Source organism: Lemur catta, chromosome 18, assembly GCF_020740605.2.
Source record: "Lemur catta isolate mLemCat1 chromosome 18, mLemCat1.pri, whole genome shotgun sequence".
Taxonomy (NCBI): domain Eukaryota; kingdom Metazoa; phylum Chordata; class Mammalia; order Primates; family Lemuridae; genus Lemur; species Lemur catta.
In genome coordinates this window covers 21,013,552-21,038,134 of record NC_059145.1, presented here as the reverse complement: position 1 = coordinate 21,038,134, position 24,583 = coordinate 21,013,552, and the positions used below count along the sequence as shown (strand labels likewise).

The 24,583-nt window shown below is 41.9% G+C and overlaps 1 pseudogene across 1 annotated transcript in view; it reads right to left on the bottom strand.

Moving 5' to 3' along the window:
• LOC123623007 overlaps positions 1 to 24,583 on the bottom strand; it is a 342,887-nt pseudogene that overhangs the window by 1,159 nt on the left and 317,145 nt on the right. The window lies entirely within an intron of this gene.

Here is a 24,583-nt window from a genome sequence, read left to right as displayed (position 1 = left end):
AAATAGAAGTTTCCACTTTTCAAAAGCTAAATAAATTTAAGCTCTGATCTTTGTTTATGGTTAAAACTGACCTGGGAAATCTCATTCAAATTTAGATGTTTCTCTTGCTGGATTACTGATATCTAGTTTGGTTTAAGGCTTGAAAGGTCTGGGCCTTATATTTAATTTTGGAGAAAAATCTTGCCCAGGTAGACCTAAGAAAAGCTCTAAATTTGAACGTACTAAATGTCTAACAGAAAAAATATATGTAGTACAGAATGAGTAGCTGGAACGTATCTTCTAGGTGTAAATACATTTCACATTCATCCTTGTTACTCTCTGGGCACAAAACCATTATCCCAGAGAGCCAGTTCAGCTCTAGACTTGGTAAAGGTGTCCAAAGTTGACAAAAGACATGTATCAATAATATTTGCTATCAACTGTTTTCATCTATTGATCACCAGTGCTGTGCGGGGTAGGCCCTATTGCAGATGGTTTACATATGTTCTCCAGGTTAGTGGATGCAAACTGCTATCCCCAGTTTGAAGATGAGAAAACTAAGGCTCCATGAGAGTTATTCTGATTTGTCCACTATATATCAGAGCTAGTCATGGTGGAATCAGGATTTGAACCAGTTGTTAAATCAAAGCTGTTAACCACAATGTGCTTTTTTAAAGTTGAGGGGAAAACAACAGTTATTAAAGGAAGTTGACAGTTCAAACATCAAAGCTGAGAAATGCTTGAATAATTAAGACTTTAATGTGAAATACCAATCCCAGATTAAAGGGCAGAAAACTTTTACACAAATTTGTTCCAATCATGGAACGACTTATGTACAACCAGCACTACAGATTTCTTCCCCATACATGAAATATGTGACGACAGGGAAGCTTAAGCACTTTGGACATCTTTAGAGGACACTGTTCTCTTTGCTAGAAATTGATTGAAGTCTGTTTTCTGCAGACTTGCAAAAAACCAAATGGAAGAATTAAAAGCAGAAAAATTCACATGTTTCTCCATTCCCTTTCAGTGCACAGTATGGTTCAACTTGACTACAGATTTCATAAACCCAGAAGATATATATATTTTTCTAAGTTAATCCAATTCTGAGGTGGATTAAGAATGGCATTTTTTGTTAACAGGTGGGAAACAAACTCAGAAGCAACAGCTGATTCACTCCGTTTCTTTATTTTTTTATTCTTTTTTTCATGCTCGTCCCTTCAGATCAGACTTTCCAGTAATTACGGTCCTTTAAAAACTGCGTTCATATCCTCCCTGTCCACAGAGAAAAGGAGCTATCAAAAAGCAACTAAAACCTTCCCTAAGATATAAGAATCAGGCAATAAGATACTTCGTGGCAACACGTGCCTTTGGTCATTACCAAAAAAGAAAACAGTTTGTGAAACTAGGTATTTTTTACCCCAGTGTTTCAGTGTCTCTTCCACAATCTTGCCCATTTGTACCGAGGTAAGGAAAAGGCACAGTGTTCCAGAATTTAAGGGATAGGACGGTGTGTTAAGAGTAGGTGGCAAGGAAGCCCATTTAATTATTAGGATATATCACAAGTATACCTAAAGAAAAAAAAATGATTTTTTTTAACCTTCTGAGAATGCCTACCCATATTGGGGACAGGACCCCCCCAAAGACAAAAGCATTGCATGTACATAAACTCTAAGCCTGCCCTCAGAATGGGGCATATTTAGCCAAATATCCCGTCCTGATAGAATGCTGCTTTCAGCCTATGGGACCACTGAGACCCCAGACTTGAGAACAGGTGTCTAAGAGACCGGTCCTACTTTTGTTTCCTTGGTTTGACACCATCCTGGTGGGTGGAGTAAGAACAATCTCCAACACACAATTTGACGAGAAGGCCCTGTTTTTGCTCCATGCCGTTCCAAAGAAGACTGCCAAGTCCTCCAGTACAAGTTTTGCAGGCATCAGGCCAAGCAGCTTGGCTTGTGAATCAGGTTTGTGAGAGTGCAGGCTTTGGGACCAAAATTGCATAAAGGATTATTTTGGTCTGAGGATGTCCTTAATTAGTCAAGTGCTAACAGTAGTATGTAGGTTGGAAGATTTAAAATTTCCCATAATCTCCCACACCAATCAGGAGAAAACAGCTTTTTGAAAAGCACATGTGAAAAAATAGGAGTGTCAATGTCTAAGAACATTTCTAACAGTGTCTGGGCCAGCAATATTTTCTATCGAATGTTCCAAGCCATTTAATAAGCCTTTATATCTGTCCCACGCTCCATAAACTGCAAAGCCCTTTGATGTACTTTTCAAACTCATAACATGAGGGAAATAAGGCAGGTAAATGTTATCCCCATTTTACAGATAAGAAAACTGAAGCTCAATCGATTAAAGCAGTGGTCCCCAATCTGGCACCAGGGACCAGTTTCATGGAAGATAATTTTTTCACGCACTGGAGGTAGGGGGGATGGTTTCGGGATGATTCAAGCACATTACATTATTGTGCAGTCAAACCTCTCTGCTAATGATAATCTGTTTTTGCAGCTGTTCTCCAGCACTAGCATCACAGCCTCAGCTCCACCTTGGATCATCGGGCATTAGATTCTCACAAGGAACACACAACCTAGATCTCTCGCATGTGCAGTTTACAGTACGGTTCTCGCTCCTATGTGAATTTAATGGCGCCACTGATCTGACAGGAGGTGGGGCTTACACAGTGATGTGAGAGATGGGGAGTGGCTATAAATACAGATGAAGCTTTGCTCCCTCACCCTCTGCTCAGCTCCTGCTGTGTGGCCTGGTTCCTAACAGGCCATGGACCGGTTTGGGTCCTTGGCCCAGGGGTTGGGGACTGCAGAATTAAGGGATAGATGTAGCCATAACTGTTCCCCACTTTGGACATGAACTTGTCCTTTCAATAAATGATAGAGAATTTCCCACTTGCAAACTCCTGTGCTAGGTGGTGAACGAATAAATCAGTGAAAAGAAAACTAAGTTCCAGAAAAGACAACAATGAGGGAGGCAGGTGGACAAAGAAAGGCATTAAAATACAACAATGAAGTGTCAGCACTCTTTAGCAAACAACTCTTATTCTGTTGAGTTTTACACTATTAGAGTGGTCTAAGAGCAAAGCAATGTATAGGAGAGGCATCCATCTTCTCTATCACGAAACACTGTTCCCTATTTTCTTAGAGGAAGCCTGTCCCGGTTTGCATAACCTTCACTTCCCTCTGGGACTCCCTATAACCAATGAATTGCTCGCTCCATGACAAACGGACAAGAAACACTGTATGATTATCCAGAGTGCCTGAGTATGAAAGTATGGCACTTGCAGGGCACAGCCACACCATACCCACTAGCAAGTCCTTTCTCCAGAAACAAGCCAAACCTGTCTCTGCCTTCCTATATGGCCTCTCCAAACGAGCTTGGCCCGGTTAAATCACATGATCCATTCAAACACAACCCTACAAAGGCAGAGGCCACAACTGCATACATGTTGAAAAGCTTACGGAAGCCAAAGTGACCCATTTCTCATCTTGCTTGGAAACATTACAGCACTGCTGATTTCAAAAGATCGATTTTTGTGCTGGAGGGACTTGCAGAAAAGGGTAAGAACTGAAGTTTCAGCATGCTTACATACTGTCGTTGCCAACGGGGCTGCTCTCTGGAAGTATTCTGGAAAATTCATAATGTCCAGGCCAATGTATTTATAGCAAATTAAAGCAGTGCTTTATTATTATGATTATTTCCTTGGTTACAGTGTTGATGCTGAAAATTTAGGGAAAATAAAGCCCTTGTTATCATGCTTGTGAAAGATTTTAAGCTAACAAAAAGTTCAGTCTTGATTCCAGGGCAGTTAATTAAGGTTGACCAAGTCAGGCAGAAGTAAATTAACTTGGCTGATCAATTATTTATATGAAGCAGAATAAATGCCCTTAAAGAACTTGGTCTGTTCATGAAAGGATGTGTAAATTAAACTAAACATAGTTTTGTAAAATATGTTTCTACTTCTACAGGGAGAAGAGAAGAAAAGTTAATGGTGAACCCACTTTTAGGAAGATGATTACAGTGATTGCATAGTCCTCCCTTCATCCAAAAAGAAAAATTCTCCTTTTCATTGTTTATCCATCCACAAGGGAAGAAGGAAAATAGCATGCAATTTTGAAGGGATAACAGAAGCTCATGAAAAAGGAAGGAAAGCAAGAAGGAAAGAAGGCAGGCAGGCAAAGAATGTGAATTTGACTACATGGATTTCATCATTTTAGAAATATTGAACACGCGGCTGTTACTTTCTCATCAGTTAACTCCATGCAGTTTGTAGACCGAGAAAGAATAAGGGTGGGAGTCGGGTACCTTTTTTTCTAAGAGATGTATTTTTTAAATTTCTCCATGTTGCATCATTAAGATTCAAAACCCTCAATAATTATATTCATGCCATCGAGGAGAAAGGAAGACAAATCTGTCTGTATTAAGACATAAAGCATACATTTATTCCTGGGTCTCATCAAGCCAATGAACTGCTTCCCTGTAAATGTGCAAAGGGTTTATGTGGCAACACAAGGCAAACAAAGGAGTTGTAAGGAGCGAGGTGCGGCTACATGGATTCTTCTCCCCTAGTAGGCAAACAGTGGGCTGGCCCGGGATATTAAGCCAGCTCCTTACTCTTGCTGCATTCAAAACAGAGAGGGAATGAAGCAACAGAAAACATCCCAGGTGAAAGTGAGACTCTCAGCATAGGACCTCCACATGGAGACACCACCTTTCCGAGCAAGAGGCACATGCTTTTAAACTCTTCACCCATCACCTGGCAAATGCTACTGAAGCAGGTAGCAGTGAGGAGGGGACGGAGGACTGGTGGAGGGTAAACCTTGGGGTTAAGAAAGTAGGACAGGGGAGAGTATGGTGGAGGTGCCCTACAGAGTCACTGTCCACAAGCGGGGCTGCCTAGCATACTCCTGAAGGAAAAAAGGGGGAAGGCAGAAGAACAAAACAAGAGAAAGAGTTACAGCAGCCGATGATGTCCTCACCTGACATGACTCCTACACATTGTGAATGAACCCTTCAGCCACTGTCGTTTGTCTGCCCACTGCCGCCATTGGAAGGGGACCCATTTCACGGAAGGGCTACCCGAGAGGCAAGTTTAGGAAGCGAAGTCAGTGTGCTGACTGCTATGAAGGCACCGTCTTCCAATACCAAATTTTCATAATTATAACAGAAAGGCGTAAATTTTCTAATGCATGGCAGTTCAAAAAGTAATCAAGGGAATGAGCCGGAGGGCTATTTTAATGTATGCAAAGCTAGTGACCCACAGTAAATGGGAGGTAAGCTACAATGAATGCAAAGTAATGCACACATACTAAAGTCCTGGTCTGATGAGGGACGGCTAAAATTAACACCCAATTAATTTCCGAATTGACAAACAAATGAAACCCATAAATCTACTTTCTCATTAATTTTCTTGTGGTATAATTTAAAGCAGTAATATGAGGGCAAAAACTGAACATTATCCATCATAAATATCAAAAAGATAGCACTGTAACATCATAAATTATGCATATTACCTGTTGTTAAAAATGATTTATGTATTATCAACTTTATCGTGCACTATAGATGTCTACGTCTATCTTTAAAAATCTGGAATTTCATTTAACACTTAGGAAGAAAAAGTTCAGGAGCAATGAAATTGTCAAAAGCATTTGTTTTAAACAAAATAAAACAAAAACAAAAAAACATGCTCATTTATTTCGCCATATGGGAGACCAGGGCAGAACTGGAATCATTCCAGGTCTCAGGTGAGTAGAGTTTTAGAATAGCATGGAGGTGATGGTCCAGGCTTCCCAGGGGAGAGAAAACAAATCAGCTGTAGGACTATCCCTCCTAGAAAGTACAGCCTCTGTGTCCTAAGGGGGCCACTCAACTGCCCTCTAGAATGCAGGAGATGCAGGGCTTGGAGCAACAAAGGAAGGGCACAGGCAAGACACATCTCAGATGGCCAGTGGGAAGCTTCTACATCTATGGGGCCCAAGGGAAGAAATAAACCTGAGTTGTTGAGAACTCAGAAAAATAACACTTATTTTCAATAACGTAATGGGGTAGCTCTCTTGCCTTCAAAAGAGGAAAAAAGAAATAGGAATTAATTTGTATTTCTCAATTAAACCAGAAATAGTTTATATTTATCAATTAAATTAAAAAAGAGGCATTCAAATTAAAATAGCCTCCTTCCTCACCTTTCCATCTCCATTTGTTCAATAAAACTAATATGTTGTAATTTTTTTAAAAATCCTTTAAACTTAACTTTCAGGTACACCTTGTACTTAATAGGAATTTAATAAATAACCGCCCCGAACCTTTGCCTAAATGATTAAGTGACAGAAAAATCCAAGTCCAACCTCTTGAGCAAATGAGATCGAGGCCTTGGGTTAGCTAGCAATTTCTATATTCCTACTTTTAAAATACTCTACCCTCCTCTACTTCTTTGCAAGGACCAAGTGTTTTGGTGTTCTGAAACTCGGAAAGTAACTTAAGCCACTGAATCATGGTAGGTCTCAAGGGAAGAAGGATTGTCCCAGTCATTGAAAATTTAAAGATAATCAACCACTGAAAAATCCCACCATACATGAGGACAATTCAGATAGACTGGAAATGGCGGAGAAAAGGATGTTTAATTCTCCTGTGATTCATGACTCAGAACAGAGTTGGTGGAATAGTGTGGCAATAAAATAATGTTCCTACCCAAAGCAAAGGTTTCCCTTCTCCACCAGGCTTTCAAATGATAAGACAGGAGACTTCATATTTCCAAGGAAAAAGGATTTCTGAATTCCAACAGCAAGGCAGCAATGTTGTTCAGAGAAACTGTCAATGTCTCACTTTTAAGAACTCTCTTAAACTTTCCGGGACACTGTAATCTTTACAGGACACAAATGAATGCAGAAAACAAGCCACTCCCTCTAAAAATTACAGATGTCTAAATTTGTATTTCTTAGCTTTTCAGCTACAGTGGGTCCTATTTCCCTTCTCTCCCCACAGACACGACTCCAAGGGCTGTAATCATAGCAACTGTGGGCAAACTATGGAAGTTAGAAAGGAGCCGCTCTAGGAAACAGAAGCACAAAGGAGAATGCATACCCCACTCCCTCGCATATTAATCCAGACGAGCTCAAATAATTAAATAGAGACCGAAAAGGAGCCTTGCCAATGCAGTGCTAGGCTGTTTGCTTTGCCACAAGGAAGCCTCTGAAGGTCAGGCATGACGGGGCCAGGTGTTCTGGGGAGCTTAATTAAAATGCATCTTTACAGAGCAAAATAGATTTTAAGTTTGAGAACTAACAAAGCCTGCGGAACTTTCATCACTGGAACATTCAAACAGCTGAACTCTCACGAATGGCCTGGTGGAATAAAGTGACCAACAACCAGTTCAGAATCTGCTTTTTTTTTCATTTCCATATTTTTATATCATTTATTGTACAGGGGGCCAGGTTCAGCACATCAATTAATGACTGGCATGTTCGATGACACACTTCACGTCTCCCCTGCTTCGCCTCCAATCCTGAACCGCTCTAGTGGCCAAAGCGAACAATATGTTCACAGCATCATGGCCACTCGGTGAACGCAGGCCTGCAGAATCCTGTTGTTCGCATTTCTCCGTTGTGTGAAAGGGACAATTACTTAATTTTATTCTGTAAAAACTCCTATATACATATATGTATTTTCCCCCTGAAAGTTGCTCTCATAGACAGATTAGCAGGCCTTCTCTAATAAAAAACACCACTGTTTTTGCCTATGAAGGTCATGACTCCCCCAACCCCCACCCAGTCCGTGTTATATCTTTATAATTTATAGCAAATGCTAGGAGGCCATGCCTAGTATTGAAACACAACGCAAATTCAGAAGCAGCAACAAACAATAACTTGGAAAAAAAAACAAAACAAAGATGATGTGAACCGAGTTTTCTCTGTTGTTTGCAAAACATGACAAAGGACAGGCTAATGTTCAGCTCTTATCTAATGTGGCTCCCAGTGTCCAAGGGACAAGAGTCACACATACATACCGGGCTGAATAAAGAGACACGCGCTTGCTTTACTTAACTAGAAATGGTACAAAGCATAAACTCATTTTAAAATGACACAGGTAAGAGTCACAGGTAAGAGTAAAAACACTAGCTTTTAAAAACATGTAATGCATATTAAAACTGTACAGTTTCTTCCCAGTTAAAATGTCTCCATTTGTATCAGAAAGGATTTATTCAGAGAACATCAAACTAAAAGTTAATCTTACCTTCTACAAACTTGACAGAGAGTACATGCATCAAACAGGATCATATCAAGCCCATATGACAACACACAAGACGTACACAGTAATACAAAATCCAAGGATTGTACCTTTCGATGGTGATTGCCTTGTTCATAGTACTAGACTTTTTCTCCTACACCTTCTAAGTCCTTGTTTGTTCCACAAAGAATTTTCTAGCCATCTGATGCTCTATTGCTGAGCTAGTGGCCTTTCAGGAGAGCTCTCTCCCTTCTGAAAAAAGCAAACAACTGCATAGATATCATTACACTAAGGAAATCTCTTAGAAAAACCAAACAACTTGCTAATCTCGCCAGCCCCTTCATCCAAGCAAAAGATAAGAAAAGCAAACCTAAGTCTGTTTCAACCACATTCCAGGGACAAGTTCCCCTTTTTCTTTCTTTATCAAAATTCTAGCATTTAAGTTTGTGTGTGTGTGTGTTTTAAACAGACCTTGCAGGATAAACTGCTGCTCACACCCGCAAACAAAGCAATATTTGTTTAATAACGATTGCTGCCATGGGTACAGTAAACAAGGGGCCCAGCATTTGTGTTTATGAACAAACACATCATCTTACAAGAGCAATTTAACATTAACCAGGTGGAATAATCAACAGATTTCATAGGTGACACCAGGGGCAGGGCTAACGTAAACAGAACTGGGGAGGAGAAAGGGGCCACTCTTCAGGAATCAAGGTCGAGGTAAATGCATTACAGAGTAAACAGCTGGGGAGAAGGCAAGATAAACAAATAGTCATTCTTCTGACATTTAGAGAGGCAGAAAGGTTGTATGTTACATAGATCAGCTGCTGACCACCATGAAATCAAACCAGTTGGAGCCCAAGCCTGCTTGTTTGCACAATGCCATGTTTGCTTATAAACAACAATTTGCTGTTACCAACATCGCATTACTCATCATCATATAAGCCAGGGTGAATCAAGTCAGATCCGGTTAACTCTTTACTGGTGACACCACTTAGAAATAAAAAATAAAAAACAAAACAATCCCACAGCCCCCTATAAGAAAAAGAGGTCAACCCCACGAGGCAAAGAGAGCTCAGTCGACACACTTTTATAATATTTCCTGGCTTGCAGATAAAAATAAAGCATCCACATTGTTTAAACTATTAAAGGTTGGATTTGAAAACAGCTTTAAAAGACCATGATGTTTTCATGCTTGAGTAAATCTGCATTCATTTCTTTTATCAATGAAATACGTGGGTCAAACACAGATTCTGATCTTGAATGTTTCATCTTAGAAGGAAAACCCTTTCTCCCCATACGAAGCTTCTGTTCCAAGGTATCTTTAAGTTCAATGGGCCCACAAACAGATTTGTAGCATTCTCAAGCACTCTGCAAAAATCAAACTATAGCAGGTTATCATTTTGTCCTTAAAGAAGATTATATAAATCAATCAATCAGTTGATGTTCCATATAACCACTCAGGAGTTCATTTTGTCAGCTTATCAAAGAAATCTCAGGTCTTCAAAGCTCAGAGTGGATAGTTTTAAGTTCAATTTGTCCACTAACAAAAGTGTTAAGAAGAAATGTTTAATCTTTAAAAATTCACCTCATGTGTACTACTACAATGTAAGGCAGATTCTTGTGTATTTTAAGTAAATTATCATGGCTTATCAGAGATACTATATTTAGGGATACAATTTGCAATTAAAACATTAGTTTCAATCTATTTTACAGATATTTTAATATTAAACTACTTAATTGTGGATACGTGTGAATAACATTCCTCCATTACTTAAAATTTAATAAGGAAAACATACTTAAAGTTTGGTTATCTGTATCTTACAGTTATAATCAGTTAATTAATTTTTTAAAATTCTGCATTATTTCAGTGCAAACTACAGCAAAACACTATCTGCTGGATACCCAAAGCAAAATTTGGAAATAAGAAAATTACATTAAAAAGATACAGATACACCTCAGTACATTCTGGTAATTACATTATTAACAAACAGGTTACTGGAATTTTCAACTCTGTCTAAAAAAAACTAATAAAAATTGTGTTGGTCTCCCTCCCTCAACACACACACCCTCCCCAGTTCCACTTTGTGCAAACTTCTCAATCTTCTCTAGCAGCTCTTGTTTCCATCTCCTGCTTCAATTATCTAATCTTTGTTCTGCAAACCTAACGTCACAAAGTAGCTAGAATGTTTTCTTTCGTGTTTTTGTTTTGTTGCACTGTGGTTTGTTTCCCAAATCCCTCTCTGCTGGCAATCTCCTTTTCTCAAATCAACATAGCCGCCCCCTCCCGCCCCGCCCCAACATCTAGGGAAGAAATTTTCCACTGAGCATTCAGTGTCCTAGTAGGAGGCAATTTCTCAGGCTCACCGACCTGCTAATACCTTATGGACGCAGGGAAGGGACACCAAGAACTAACTCCCTTTTCTGCCCTCGAAAGCTCTCTAGAGCTGAAGCTGTTCTACTGCCCTTGAGAATGAAAACCAGACTTGCTCAACTGAATGATGATGCAAGTCTGGCTGCTGGAACAACTAACACAGAGAATCTTCCTCCGATGCTTTGAGAACAGAACGTCCTCAAATTCCATGCTCACTACCCTGTGTATGTGGTCAGGATGACCAGGAAGCAAAGAAAGGTGTAGTGTCTTATACAACAGATGTCCCAGTGAAAACTCAAGACACACACACACACACACACACACACACACACACACACACAAAGCAGCAGCAGCAAAAGTTTGAGTGCTGTGCCCTGCCATCCTCGCTCTCCTGTCTTCATGAGAAAATGCTGCTTCCTTGCTCTCTGCACTTCGACACTTGTTCGGTTCCCCCAAGCTTAATTTTTTTACTTACTTTTTTCCTGAAGCCTGGATGAACCAGAATATTGGTAAGGGATTATAAACAAGGTTTATTGTTTTAAATGGTAATCCAAAGAGTTACAGACATGTCCCTTGATAAAGGCCAATAACTGAGCCGAGGAGTTTTTAAAGCTAAGCTAAACCGAGGCACATAATTAATTACCCACATGTGGGATCCTTTGTATTGGAAGCCGAGTCCTTACCAGGAGTAGGATAAATAATGAGTCTTCTTTTCTCTTCCACAGTAGTGGTGTTAAACTTGTTCTAACTTACCTTTGGTTTTATTTCCATGTGTGCAGGTTACTTGTTTTGTTCCCTAAGGATCCCAAATTTTAAAAGTTTTATTTGTTTTTTTTTTTAAAAAAGTGCATTAAGAAGTCTTTTATAAGCTGTTCAATAAACTATTTTAAAAATCTAAGATAGTTCTAAGGAGGGTCCCTTGGGAGTACTTAATATTGGAAAGGACTAATTTTTCCTCTGGTAACTCCTCTCTGGGATGAAAATCCTGCAAATTCTGAGAGTCTGAGGGAGGTCGCGCCATCGGAGTGGACGCCTGTGCCAGTTTCCCAAGTGCAAGGATCCACTTCTACTTCTACCTTCATTATTTTTGCCATCTTTGTCTACACCTACCCTATTGTCATTTTTAAAAATGATTCACTTTTGATAAACAAATCTATCTTCAGAGGAAACTTTGTATCACTTCTTTAAATGGAAAACCAGTATGTAACCTTTTGTAGAAGGGAAAGAGTTTTATAATACATGTAATAAAACCTAACCAATGTTATTAAATTCTAGCTAGGTCCTGCTGTTCCTCAGAGGCTCTGAGTGGAAGCCATGTTCTTTCTTTGTTAAATAATGAGCTTACAACTGGTAGAGACAGATTAAAGATACTAGTACCAAATTGAGACTCTCTCCTTGGCTTTATCAGAAGGATTAAAAAAGAATTGAAAATGGAATTGCTTCAACATCAAATCACAATAATGAGAATTGGTGAATGATTTATGAACCACCTAAAAATCTTCTCCCAACCCACCCGTGAGTGGTATAAAGCTTATATTTCAGAGAACTGAGCTATATGAGCCTTAAGAGACCCATGTGAATGTCCAGGCTATGTTCTTGACACGCACTGTGTTCCTAACAATGCAATTCACAAAGCACTTAGTGAGGGCATACTGTGTACACTTAACTGCTAAAGGGTTAATCAACCAAGAAGCCAGATTCTCTACTCTTGCCCTCAGGGCAAATGAGGCTCCTGGGCCATGGGTATCACACTTGTAGAAGATACTGTGAAAATCAAACCAGGAACTCCAACCATGAGCTTCTCTCCCAGACCCGCCATTTTTCTCACAACATCAAAAAACTGGTGCATCAGCCACCTAAGTAGTGCCACCTCTCCACAGTGTAAGTTCAGAGTTTATTTAGTAGCAAGTAACTACTATATGGTAAAAACGATAAGCATATCATTCAAATGTTTTATTGGTCAAAAAGATGGATGCTTTTATTAGTCCAACCTTTTTGGTAATGGAGTGCCACTGATGACCCAGCATTAGCCTCCTTCCCTGCTATTAATCACACTTCAAAGAGCTCATTTTGCCTTAAAAATCTTAAGAAATTGCTATAATTTAAAGACACGGTGTCTACATATTGGGAAATGCTTCATATATTGTCTCATTCCATAAAATACAGTATTTTTTTTCCCACAGGAACAGAGTCCATGATGCTAAGGTTTTGCAAAATGGGAATAATTTTATATATACATATATATATTAAAGAAAAGAGGAAAATGTAAGCTCTCTTTTGTGTTTGTGGCTTCCCACATCTGTACACTTTAATCACTACCTTTGGGAAGTCCACTAATCCAAAGGCCTAGGCATACAGTTTACATAGATTAAAACTGAAATAATACTCCCAAACAAATGAAAAATAAAAATGAAAGGGAGAAACCCTAATGTAAAAAGATGTGAAAGCACATGACGTGCTTCAGGAAAATTTCATCAGTGGTCTATTCCTCATTCATCATCTGTAATTCCTGTGCCTCGTCTGTCCACGTGAAGAGAACTAAGGCAAGACCTTCAATAAGGGACTTCAGGACAAACTACAGGTATCTGCCAATTTACTTTCCATTTGATTTCAATAATATAATGATGCCCTTAACGCCTAAGTCCTCATCTCATCAAACCACCCTTCATGACCATTTAGCACAGCTGAACACCATAAAGAAAAAGTATCTGAAAGAGTTCTTCAAAATGCAGAGCTAAAGTCAGTCTTTTTTTAAAGCTCCCCTTTTGGTTTTTACCACTACACAATTAGAATGCAGTGTACACATGCATGTATTCAAATCTTACCCACAGAAATGGTGACATTACATTACACGATGAAGGAAGGGTCGGCCCCAGTCGGGCACTAAGATCATGGATCGAACTGATGTGAATGGTTGGGAAGAACAGAGAACCAGCCAGCCTAAAAGTCAAGAACCCGGATACCTCCCTACAGTGAGCAGGGGTTGAACACAGAATGTGTGAAATAGCCAGCAGCTGGTGACAAAACCTAGGTGGGCTGGGCAAAGGCATCGGTAATCCCAGCTCTGACGGAGCAGTCCCTCTGCACGGAGATACACTCCGCTCGTGTGGTATCACGTGGCAAGATCAGCACCTAGACCTTGGATTTCCTACTCTGACTAGTAAAAAAGCCAATTTCTGTACATGTTTCTCAAGAACTACAGGGAAGTGCTGAGCCAGGGAGGATATTTAGAAGGAAATGGAAGTCCTCTGTCCAGCTGCCTTAACCATACTGTCACAGATATGCCAACAAGAAAGGCAGAGCCTGAGGTGCCCAGAAGAGGCAGAGTGGGCACCATTGGAGCCACTGGAAGGCTGTGGAGCTGATGGAGGGACCATCTGATGTCTTATCATGCTGGATTCTCCGCAGGATTCATTCATCAACTAAACATCCAAAGAAACTCCTGAAGGAGTATTGCTATTCCTTGTCATTTTCACGGTAAATATGACGGGTAGAGGTCCTGGACATCTTTAGGGCAGAAACAACACCTGGTACTGAGTGTGACACTTACTATCCTGTCTCTAAAATAGGGATGTAAAATGATTGGTCTTGACGTTCTTCACTTATAAAATGCAGAGAACAGAGCCCATCAGCATCCTTAGTACCCAGGTTAAGACTCTCATCAAAGATCATAGCCCAGCCAGGCACGGTGGCTCATGCCTGTAATCCTAGCACTCTGGGAGGCCGAGGCGGGAGAACTGCTTGAGCTCAGAAGTTCAAGACCAGCCTGAACAAGAGCAAGACCCTGTCTCTACTAAAAATAGAAAAACTAGTCAGGTGTTGTGGCACACACCTGCAGTCCCAGCTACTCGACAGACTGAGGCAGGAGCATTGCTTGAGCCCAGGAGTTGGAGGTTGCAGTGAGCTATGCAGAAAATTAAAAATAATAAAAAAAAAAGGAATGGAAAGAAAAAAATCATAGCCCATCATTGCCCACATTCTTCATTTGAAAAAAAGATCATAGCCCACGTATAATCAACTGACAGAAACAGCCGATGTATTTATCCAAGAGTAGACTCCTGTGGCACCCTCCTTAGGAGGCCAGTACAAGGGATCTGTCTCACGACAAGAATTTCCAGACAGAACCACATATACCTCCAACAGATAAGGCAGTGAGCGTCTTTTTCACACTGCAACTGTGGTGCAGACCGTCACTACACAAAGCATGGTTCTGTGGACACGGCAGGGGCTCCACCTGGGTGCCTATGAGATATGCTGATTCCTAGGCCCATCTTGGACCTAGTGAATGCGAACCTGCATTTTAATAAGATCCCCTAGGCGATTCACATGCATATTAAAATTTGAGAAGGCAGTTGTGATCCAAAGGGAACAGAAGTACTTGGGTTGGATTCCTGGCTCTGCCAATTTTAAGTTTTCAACAAGCTACCTGACCACTCTATCTTTTCATTTCCTCGTTGATAAAATCATACCGATCTGCATCTGGGTTCCCTCATCCTTCTAAGCAATATTTACTTTGTACTTAATATGTGCGAGGTCCCATACTAAGTGTCGGGGCACCAATGGGGAACAAAAATCGATACAGTCCCATCAACATGTGGGTGACTGTCCAACAGGGAAGACACACATTAATCAATTAGCCATATAAATAAGTGGAGATTAAAACCATGATATGTGCTACTATGAAAAATGCACAGTGCTCTGAGAGCACACAAAGATAATATATGTAAAGTGCCTTGTGTATAGTAGGTGCACAATAAATCACAGTGATTATTACTAGCTCATAAAACCCAGCCCTTTGGGAGGCCACTGAAAAATTCTCAAGTGCAGAATACTCTTCTCCCATCATAAAATGAACCTGAAGCACGACTGTGTTCTCAGTTAAATTTTAAAAAAATGTTTTTCTTGCTGTCTCCTGGCTATATGAGGAATACAACATCAATAAAGTCAACATTTCTTCTAATGACAGCTTAGACTTTCTGGGTTATTGTTAAGAATTAGCTCTTGTTTACCAAGTTGTAGTTAAAGGGAAGAATGCTGAGCAGGGCAGAGGGTAATACTGCAAACCGGCCTTGTTCAAAGCAGTCTTTTGATTACCATTTTAAAGCCTAGAAATCTAAAGAAAATCTTTAATTGGCTTTTCAGCGGCATTTCTCCTTTGTATATGCAGTTTGTTGAAGTCAAGAATGTACATGCTAATAATTGCAGATAGGATTAGCAACCTGTGCCTTATACTGTGGATACAAGTGGTTAATTATTAGTGCACCTAGCACGTGTCTATACAGCAGGAAAACTGTACTGAACAGGGATCAAACAGTGCCCATGACCAAATCCCCACTCCTGACAACTCCCACCCCAGAAGCAGAGGGGACCTGAGTCTACCAACACTGAACGGGAAACTTTCATAGCATTGCGACTGGGTGTATTCAGCACTCCTTAAAACAGCTCTCCAAAGTAACCTTGATTCCTTTCCTATGAATTCGTGAACTTTAAATAAGAAATTTAAATATGATTTGATAGGTCCCCATGTTTGTACAAGCTCCTGGTTCTTTTCCAAAAAGTTGGCTTCCTTCCGACAGGTGGATGTTCGTGATGAGAGAATTTGACCTCACTTTTATCTGAGCACCCCAGATTGAAGAATGTAAAAACAGAATAGTTGATTTGGAACAGGTAGGGAAGCTGGGGCAGGTGTGTTAGGTGCAACATGCCCCACGTTAAGACCCCAAGATCTTAGCATACAGTAGCTGCGTGATACCAACCATCAGCTCACACACTGGGGCACTATTTTGATTTATATAAGTTGATTTAAGTGAGATGGAAAAGGACAGAGCCACTAGCAGCTTGGTGAGCAGCCATAAACGGGTGGTTTCCACTTCTGCTGCCTGGAATAAGACATACCTTTAGGATAATTTCCCTTGGGTCCAACTATTGAAAATGCAAAGTATGAGAGAAAAGCATACACTGGGAGTAACAGAAAACATCAGGGGGACAAAAATCCAACAATCTGTTCTTCTACATCAGTACCTCTCAACTGATGGCTAGTTGTCCCTCCCTTAGGGACATCTGGCAATATCTTAAGGATATTTAGTGTTGTCACAACTGGGGGAGGGGGCTTGTACTACTGGCATCTAGTGGGCAGAGGCCAGGGATGCTGCTCAACATCCTACAGTGTTGCTGTAGGGGACAGCCTCTACAACAAAAATCAGCTGGTCCTACATGTCAATAGTGTCATGATTGAGAAAAGTATTCTATAAGAATTTGTTCTGTTTTTTCTTACGAGATCAAAGCTATGAGTTCTATTTCTTGTTCAATCATAAATTTATGATGTGCCTTAAAACTTTAAAGACTTGTGATTTTTGCTTGAATTTCTACTTCAGAAATAGACAGTAGTAGACCTGCGCACTTTTTATGGGTCAAGTTGGCAGAACTCAGGTGACGCCCAGACATTTGAGTGGACTACTCACTTTCAAGAGGCCGGGCACAAGGAGGGCTGAGGTGGGGAGTGCAGGCAAGCGAACAGCAGGGAGAGGTGGCCAAGCTTGGCAAGGAAGACAGAGCTGGAACCCTAATTAGCAGGAAGCAGGGAAGGGCTGGGATGTGGTGCGTTTCCTAGGAAGTGACGTCTGACACAAGTCCCCAAGATGGGGCTAAAGCAGAGTGGCTGAGGGACAGACTAGGGTGCTTTTGTCCAGCACGGAACGAGGTGGTAAAGGTGGGGGCCAAGAGCAGGCTGGCCCTCCCATCCTCTCCGCCCTGCTTCTGGGGTGCCTTGCTCACCCCCAAGTATCCCTCTCCCACTCATTCCTGCAGACTCTACTCTCCCTCTGTCAAGTATATGCGCCAGTCACAAAATCATCTTCTCGACCTCAGGTGTCTCTCCCTGGGACTGCCGGCTGGCGAAAGGCTGTACTCACGGTGTCTACTTCCTCCCCTCCCACTGGTCCCTTAGCCCTTCACAAGCTGGCTTCTGCCCCACTTCTCTGCTGAAAATATCCCTACCGCGCTGCTAATAAGCTTGCAGTTGCCAAATTCAATGGACACGTTTCAGTCCTCACCTTATTTGACCTTTGACAACACATGACACTGTCATTCATATCGTCTGTCTTGAAAAGGAAAATCTCTCTTCTCTTTGCCTCCAGGTTTTCCTCCTCATTCCTGGTTTTCTGCCTGCGTGTCTGGTGGCTCCTTCTCACTCTTTTTAATGAGCATCCTCATCCTTTTTCTCGGCTCGTTCCTAAATGTTTCATCTTGCCTAAAATTCCAGCCTCAGCGCTTCCAAACTCTAAAGCAGTAAGCAGTTGGCAAACTTCTGCAAAGGGCCAGATAGTAAATATTTTTTGACTTTGTGGGCCATATGGTCTCTGTCCCAACTACTTAGCTCCAGTGTTGTAAAGCAAAGGTAACCAGAAACAATATGTAAACAAATGGGCATGCCTATATTCCAATAAAACTTTATTTACAGAACAGGGGACAGCTGGATTTGGCCCACAGGGCAGCCCTTTGCCAAGCCCTACTCTCAAGCACTATCCCTGGAAGACCTTAACCTTCCCATGGCTTCAACTCACTCCTATATCCTGGTGACTCCTGAATCATTTTTGCCAACCAAATATCTTTTCAGAGCTGCAGACCCTTGTTCCTGCAATCTTCTGGCTACTTCTACTTTGTTGCCTGAAAAGAACCACAAACTTTGCCTCAAACTGAAATTATCGACTTCTTCCTCGACCCAAACTCTGAGCCAGCTTCTATTCCTGGGTTTTCAGGAAAGGGATTGCATTCCCAATCAGAAATGATCTGGTAATCATCCTTGTCTTTTACTTCCCATATTACCAATTCCCATCCATTCTACCTTCTATTTAAATAATAGCTGCTCCTTCATACCCTTGCCTGGGAGCATGCTCCATCACTCTGTAACTATGAATGTGAATTAATGAATCTCCTAGTTTGGCCACAACATAGCATGTCTGATCATGTGACCCCACTTGCTTGAAAGCCTTTCCTGGCACTCTGCTGCCTACCGGGTATAAGGAAGATACCCTATGGGCCTGCTCTGTCCAACACAGAAACCACTGGCCACATGTGGCTATTGAGAACTTGAAATGTGGCTGGAGTGACTATAGGACTGAATTTTTAATACATGTGTAATTTTAATATAAATCAGTTTATATTTATATTTAAAAACTTGTACTCAATTCAGTTATTGAAAAACATTGTAAGTATGTGTCAAACTTCAGTATGTGATTCTACTTTTTTAAATGTAAGTTTTGTAAAATCCAAATACAAAGCAAGTATTTCCAATGAAATTTTAATGTTTGAATTGAGATGATTTTTCAAAGACTTAGTGTGAAAGAATGTAAAATGTGTCTTTCATGCATTTTTAATATTGATTACAAATGGGAATAATACTTTGAATAGATTGGATTAAGTAACATAATAGTATAATTTATACCTTATTCTTTTTACTTTTTTGAATGCAGCTACTAGAAAATTTAAAATTCTTCCTGTGGGTGTCATCTTATTTCTTTTGCACAGTGCTGTGCGTGGCACACACTTCATGCTGTGGCCATATGCTCTCCCCTGTGCTCTTGTGCTCTCTCGGTCTCTTCTCCTTCCCCTATCTACCTTGTGGCACCCTCCACAACCACCTGCTTCCCAGACAGGCCAAGTCCTGCAAAGCCTTTGTGCCTATACACACACACACACACACACACACACACACACACACACACACACACACACACACAGACACGCCCTCTACCTCTAAGCCTCAGCCATGAACTTGGGTGGAGCCGATTCCTGCGGAGCCTCACCATTCAACTCAAGCTAAGCGGCTTTCACCAGACCACCTCCACCGAGTCTGGGACAGGCATTCTCTCATGGAGTCTCAGAAAGTTTTATACTAAACTCTTGCAGAGCCATCATTACACTATATTCTAATCTTCTGACTGTTTAACTGTAAGGTGGGCATTGTGTCTTGTACCTAACAGGGTTCCAGGCAGTTTGATAAATACCTGAGTATCAGATGAATGAACGAATGAGACGTTATGCAGTTAGAACCGAATACCTGGCAATGGTCTGATTATAGGAACTGCGGGGACATCAATAATATTTCTCAGGGTTCTGGCTCAGGTTATCTGGAGAATAAAGATGCTCTTGTGAGAACAGCCAAGTGAGGGAAGAGGCTGTTTTCAGGCGAGAAGCAGAAGTGAAAACAAAAGCTAGCAGGGAGTTATCAGCACAGAGGAGACAGTTCAAAGGGAGTGGGGAAGACTGAGAGGAAAGAAGAAAGATCCTCAGAACCAACCATAGTCAAATCCTATATTCAAGACACAGGAAGATGGACGTTTACTGAGAACTAAGTTCTAGTCCGCACAACTACCTTGTAAAGTACATATTAACCACCCCCCTTATTTTTAAAAGAAAAAACTCTAAAGGTCAGGAATATTTACATACATTTATACAAAGCTGGCAGACAAAAACGTGAGCACCAAAGTCATCCAACCTCTGTCCACTACACTCTGGGGGCACAGTCAGCGGGAGAGTCCTGGAGAGTGACAGAGAATTGAGAAGGGAGTTTCAAGAAGGAAGGGGTGGTTGACGGTTTCAAGTGGTTTTGAGAGCCCGCCTGTGATAAGATGGAGAAGGCAAAGGGAGTTCCCCCACGCAACACCGAGTATCTCCATCCTTCTGCCTTTTCCCCCTTTCCTTCTGAAAATAAAAGTTGCTCACTTTCTGCCTTCGTTCTTAAACCCACGTCCCTCCACGGATCATATTCCTCCAACTCCAGTCTCCTTCTCTGCACTGGCTCCCTCGCTTTAGCCCACGTGTAAATACGCCCCAGGCACTGGGATCCCAGACAGACACCTCCAGGCTACTCTTCTGCCTCTTTAGTTCCCACCCTACACCCCCTTTCCTCTGCTCGGCTAAGCTTTTTGAAAGGGTGCTATCTCCATGTTTCCACCTCCTACCTAAAGCTCTCTGCACCGTGGACACAATTCTTCAGGCGAGCAGAGTAGAGTAGTTCCTAAACTCAAGGAGAAGCCAATCAGAATCAAGTCCTTCCCCCAGATCCAGGCAGGGGCCTGGGGCAGAACCCTGGAGGCAGCATTTACAACTGCAGGCCAGAGATGCGGACGGTCCCTGGACATGCCCAGCAATGCTGCTAAACCCAACAGACCGCAGGTTCTCTGTCCCACCTGACACTGAAGCCGCTCCGAAACTTCTCCCGTAGCTTCCCTAAGGGCACATTCTCTGGTTCTCAGCCTCACTCTAGAACCCTTCACCCGCCCTGGTCTTTTTTAAAGAACACTATTGTCACCCCCCCAATCAATGATGGTGTTCCTCAAGGTTCCCCCAGACTATCACACATGCTTTCCCTCGGCTGTCCACTGATTCTCCCATACTGGGTCCCTGAAAAATACTTCTCTCCTGTATACTAATAACTATATTTGGTGCAATAACTACATTTCCACCACTCAAGGTTCATCATACCCCCCAAAACTCAACATTCTTTCCTCAAACCTGCTCCTCTGCCTGATCAGGAAAAAGTCACTGTCAACTCCTCTGACATTCAGTTCATCAGCAGCACCTGGCAATTCTGAGTCTCGTGCAGCCGTCAGATGTGTCCCCTTTCTTTTCGTCACCACCACGACCACTCAGCCCCCATCATCTCTCCCCTGCAATACTCCAACAACCTTAGGCTACTACCATAAACAACATCCAGAACAAAAGCCAATCTGATCAAGTCACTTCTTTGCTAGCAAAGCTCCCAGAGCTCCCCTGTTCTCAAAGGAGAGTCCTAATTCCTCTGCTTGGAAGGATAGGCCCCTGGTGTAACTTCCCAGACCTCTCTCCTGCTGTCCTCCTCCACTAACCCCGCACAACTCCTAGTTAGTTGTTGTTTCCAAACATTCTTTGCTCTTTCATCTCTCTACATATGCTGTTCTCTCCCCCTTAAAGGCCCTTTTCCCCCATTTTGATCAATAAAGCCTCATGAATGCTTTGAAACCCATTTCAAATGTCACCTTTAGAGAGGAGATATCTCATCTCCAGCTGTACTTTATTTTTATGTTGGCCAAAGGTCAGGCACATTTTAATATGCTAGTGACTAAATCCCTCCCCCTAGGCCAGGAGCGCTCCACCATTGCTTCAGTAATGCCTAACAGTGCTGGACACTCAGGAGTCACTTAGCACAGTTTGCTTGGCGAACGATGGATGGATGGGACATGGGCAATGGAAAGATGCAGAATCTGGGCATGGAAAATCACACTGCCTAGAATGTAGCAGCTGCTCAATAAACTAATAATGCCTCTTGCAGACTAAGGAGGTGATCAAAGGGGGGAAAATGTTGCAGATTCTGAATTTAGAAGAGGAAAGTTTAACAAGTCACACCATCCTGACAGCAAAAGAAGAATTAAATCACCTGCTGAGATCCAGTGAGGGCATGGCTCAGGCTCAAGGGCAGTGGTAAAATTCTTAGATGGTCAATGTGGTAAGTGAGAGGAATCGAAAACCAACACGGGAAGGGATGAGCCCACGAGGGCTTGCTCAGAACTGTGCACAGGTGCCCAGCATGGTTTTGGGAGTACCACCAGCAACACACATTAGCTTAGGAAGAGCAGTGGATGCAATCAAAGATGCAGTTCTGAGTTGCCGGGGCCAAAGCAGTGGTGGAAGAATAGATGAGGGAGGGAGAGATAGTAAAGTGTGTTCTATTGAAATGGCTAGTTACGGGGTCTATGCTGGGGAAGGAGATGTGGGATGGAGAAGATAAAGTACAATCGATGCAATTGATGGGAAGGGGCAGAGATGGAAGGCTGTGCTCAAACAGAGGGCTAGAAGTGTCTCGGCAAAACATGTATAGCATAAAGCAGCGAGGTTCTGACAAGCTTCTATAATCATCCAGCACGGTCACACACAGTAGGCGCTCGGTGGATGTTTGCTGAATGAATGAACCAACAGCCATATGGGACAGAGCCATCCCCTCACCAAGTGATCCTATGTGAGCTGCCGGCATCAAATTTAGCATCAAACTTATTAGAAAATAATCACAGATTAACACTCTAGGCCAAGGACACCCCACTGACTGGTTGTTTTGACAAGGCTATATTTGACATTATTCTAACATGACAATGTAGGCTATATATATATTTAAGAGAGTTAGAAATAGTCAGTTAAAAGAGTACCCAAATCTGCCAGGGCCTGGCAACATTAGAGACTGTAAATATTTGTTGAATGAATGAATGAGTACATAAGTAGATGAATGAATGATAGAATATCCATGATCTATAATACCTACAATAAACACCAACTTACCTTTCAAAACTATCACTCAAAGAACAATATTCACTGAAGTGAGCCTGAACAAGCAATGTGGAATAAAGAGTTAAGGCGTCCTGTTTCTCAAAAATTTAGATGCTACGAAGGCACTAGCTGGGAGGTGGCAGTGCGTAAAGAGTGACGATGCCTGCGATTCTGTTGCCATGTTATTCCAACACGTCCGCTGCACAAATGCTAAGCCGTCAATCCCCTTTGCCGGGATAGCCACCGTTCAGAAGTGGCTCAATCTGATCAGCAGTGAGCTCTCTTTTTAATGCCTCTTACTTCATAAACTACTAGTGTAGCTCAATTCTCTGAACAACTGGAAAAGGAAACAAAGCTGATAAGAGAAGTAATGCTTTCTTCCCAAATCACATCATCTAGGATAATAAAAGCATGTTAAACAAATAACTCTTAAAAGAAATAGGAGAAAAACATTTTATCATGAAGCTCTAAGCTATACTGATGTTTATAAGTATGACGAGGGGGAGGAAAAAAAAACAATTTCTGAGCTAAGTCGTAATTGCTAATGCTATGGATTTGTTCCCTGTAGAATTCTCTTAAGATAAACAGAGATTTGCATATTTTGAAGGTATTTTGTCTGTCTGTTAAACACTCCTGTTACTGTAAAGATTTTTTCTTGCCAGGAATAGCTATTTTTCTCGTCTCAGTTCTAGTTTTCCACCCACCCGCTTTCCCAACCCTGGGTTTTAGGATTTCTCCCTCAAATACCAATGCTGGAGGAAACACACCTTTTGAACAATGGAGAAATGAACAGAAAGTCACATCCACGAGAGAAACAGGACACGAGGGCATTTCAGTGCAGACCATGAACGTGTACAGCAAAGAGGGGACAACCCCGGGAGCCCAGGGTGGGCTGAGAAAGATCACGTCTTCAGATATTTAGGCAATATTTACTTTAAGAAGGTTCACAACAAGCTTTCGCCCTCTAGAAACAAATGTCGGCTTTACAACCTGAACGATTCCATGTTTTAAAAAGCCAACTCCAGAGATGGGGCCAAGAAAAAACTTTTGAGCCACTACTTCTATTTTGAAGTAACTCTGCTTGAGACATCAAGGGCATGGGCACTTTTTTGGCAGCCTGTGCTGCTGGACTCCTCTGGGGAGGAGAAGTTTAAATTACATTGATTTAATCTTTCCATTTACTAGAGCGAACTCAAGTACTGCTGGCTAGGCACCTGGGTGTCTCACTTTGTCTCTCAAGGTCTGGATTGGTAGCAATCTCGGGATCTTTCTTGGAGGTGAAGCTGGGATTCTTCAAAGTGCAGATCCTCGTGCTAAAGTCTAGATGGATAATGCTGACATCAGAACACTGCCTTTTCAGTTTGGGCTTCACGCGCGAGGCCCAGATGTGATCCCTGCCAAGCTCACGGCTCCACTCCGTACTGAAGCCATCCTTAGAGACACCTCTCACCTGTGCAGGACCCTCTGCCAGGCACAGGTGACGTCAGGGTCTACCCTGGGGGTCCCTCTTGCTTCCTGGGGTTCTCTTCTTCCCTCCAGAACTCTCTCCCTCTCCGCTCAGTCTGTCTTTCCACTCACCATTTTCCTCTCCTACTCTCTCACACTCTGTCTCTCAGAATCCCTCTCTCCTCTCCCCACCCCTCCCGCTCCACCCCTATTCTCTTGGGCCCCTGCAGGGGCACCAAGTGTGCTGTC